We start from the raw sequence: 2,598 nt of genomic DNA, 5'->3' as shown, positions 1-2,598 counted from the left end.
CCAAACAGAGACTTCAATATGGAAGCAATTTAGTCAATATGGTTCTAGCCGACCCACTGTATTGCAGCTCTATTTGGCGTGGCCGGTATTTAATCAACGGAACTATAAACCAAAGTTTCGAATCAAACAATCTGAGATGGCCAAATTAAAGTCCAAATTAATTGTTTTAATTATGTATTAAATGTGCGTTTATGTCTGTAAACCTGTTTGTAATATCAGAGCTTCTTATCTCACCTTTAATAAATATCTCAATCACTCTTTGTTTTTATATTTTGTAGTGAGAGTTATGGAAAACAATGTCGAAGTCATGATTGCTGACGTTGCCTGTACCAGCGGAGAAATCCACGTTATCATTGGGATATTCGTCATATTGACAGTAGTTTATGAAGAGTTTTTCGATTAATTTTAATTTTATACATGATGTTTGGATGTAAATGAATTTCCAATAATTTCTTGGCTGCTATTAAATCTCAAATATCGCTCATACAAAAAGATAGCTCAATGTTTAAACATGTTTTAAATGATACACCTAAACGTCGATATCTAGAGGAAGTTAGATCACGCACGGTGTCATGATCGAGAGCGAACGAATATTAAAATATGAAATTCATGGATGGAATAAATGGAGATATGAACAGTGGTATAGAATAGGACAACACGAGCCCTCGTGCAAAAATAGAACAATTTAAATAGAAATTTAATGAATTAATTAAAAATGGATGAAAAAGACAAAATTGTAAAAGTCCAATTGTAGGATGCACTTCTGCTAGAACATAATTATAGTTATACAAATATCTCGAACAAAATTCACTTCTCCTCTTAGCTATTTTATTTGTTAACTAACAGTCTTTCGGCATAAACTTCCTGTAAACCGAATAATAACCAATTCTAAGCATACGTTATTCACAAATAAATTTAAACAAATATCTTAAGACTGACATCAAAGAATTGTACTATATTAAATTAAGCCATTGTACCATGCTTTGAGATTCGCTCTCTTTTTCCCTTTTGCAGAATGTCTGTCACTGATTACGTGTCTCTCAAAGACTTCAAACTAGACATCCCTTGGCCAATCGTTATGAGGAAATACACCTTTACTGTCAACTGAACCATGGCACTCTCTCCTAAGACTGGCTAGATTTGCAATGTACGACATTTGTAATTCAAGAGACTTCGCCTGGGAAATCCACACTAGACGAACTTGTTCAAAAGGAATTCAGGTTTATCTAGCCACCATTATTAACACTCGCCTCACCAAATTTGTATGCGCTCCTTTAATAAATCAGTCTCTGCAACTTTCAACCTGTAACAAATGTTCAGTAAGTACACACGCTGTTCAGCAACATTTTAACCATTAGTGTTTAGATAGAAAAATATAGAACTTTACGCTTTGACCAGATTCGGTGACACAGTTATCACACGGAACTTTGTCAAAACTTAATACGATGTATTGACGTTCGGGCATCCTCAAGCATGCCATGGATTTAACCAACATATACACTGGCCAATCAACATTCGTATTTGGCCTCCAGGGCTAATGTAGTGGTTGGAAAAACGAATATATTCAGTAACTGTTATTAAACAGTCACGAAATGTACTTCAGAATCTTTCTCTAACCTGTCTAAATTTGACCTGTTGGTTTCAGCCACATCCTAATTTCTGTCAGCTGTGCCCAAATATCTTGGAGCTTAAAAGCTAAAAATGACACACACAGACACACATGGATATTTAGAACTTGTCATTCTAAAGCAAATAAAAAAAAATGAATATTCACCCAACACATGCCAGTTAAGCAGACAGCGATGCGTTAATAAAGAACGACATTTTAATCTTCACAGAAACCCCACCAGCTTTAGTCTGAACTGCATGTTTGTACATTATTCATTGATGGTACACAATGCATAAGCGAACTGGCTCAGTTGAAGGAAAGTCATCTGAAAAATGCGACTGTCGAAAAAAGAAGCTGATAACAATTTGAGTCAATGAGCGCGACCAATTGTGGACAAAGAGTTTTATAGTATATAGTTGTCTGTAATTCCGATTACACTCATTGTCTCAGTTTTCCTGGAAAATGATCGTGATATCTTATATTGCTGGCTTAGATTTCTCTTTAACAACCTTGACATGGGTTGATGCAATTAAACGTTTATTATCCCTGTTCTTTAAATACCAGTGAAGCGTTCTTTTGGGAGACAGATTATACGTACATGATTGCTTGATTTTTGTTGGAGTGTGGTTTGCTCACAGAACGTTGTAACCCAGTATGTTCGTCACGGTATTATACTCATTCATAGTCTGGGTTAACTTATTTAAAGGAAACCAGTCCTGATGTTAAATTTTAGTTGTTCGTGTTGTCCTAAATGTATTAGCGTCTTAATTGCAAGTGTTTATTGTTTTCATCATACTTTTGAAATCAACGAAGAACATACGGCTAGTTTACTTTACGATGGTAAGTTTGAACACTTCACAACACAATCCTCTATAAGTATTATGTCTAGTGAGCGATCAATCATGTCGCATAAGACTTTATGTTCGCTAAATTTTATTAGCTTTTACGATGCATTAAGTATTACTTTAAAAACATTTTGGCTGGCGTTT

General features: G+C 34.9%; 1 long non-coding RNA gene across 1 annotated transcript; it reads left to right on the top strand.

Annotated features, from left to right (window-relative positions):
- The first annotated feature begins 277 nt into the window (after positions 1-277).
- LOC149799459 (uncharacterized) lies at positions 278-1,302 on the top strand. The gene is made up of 2 exons (XR_016420907.1): positions 278-376; positions 1,015-1,302. It is a non-coding gene; the product is annotated as an uncharacterized LOC149799459 (long non-coding RNA).
- Positions 1,303-2,598: the final 1,296 nt, after the last annotated feature.

Source organism: Sinohyriopsis cumingii, chromosome 5 (genome assembly GCF_028554795.1).
Source record: "Sinohyriopsis cumingii isolate HCF-2022 chromosome 5, ASM2855479v2, whole genome shotgun sequence".
Classification (NCBI taxonomy): domain Eukaryota; kingdom Metazoa; phylum Mollusca; class Bivalvia; order Unionida; family Unionidae; genus Sinohyriopsis; species Sinohyriopsis cumingii.
Note: the sequence above shows the minus strand (reverse complement) of the source record. Positions and strands in the feature narration are given on the sequence as shown.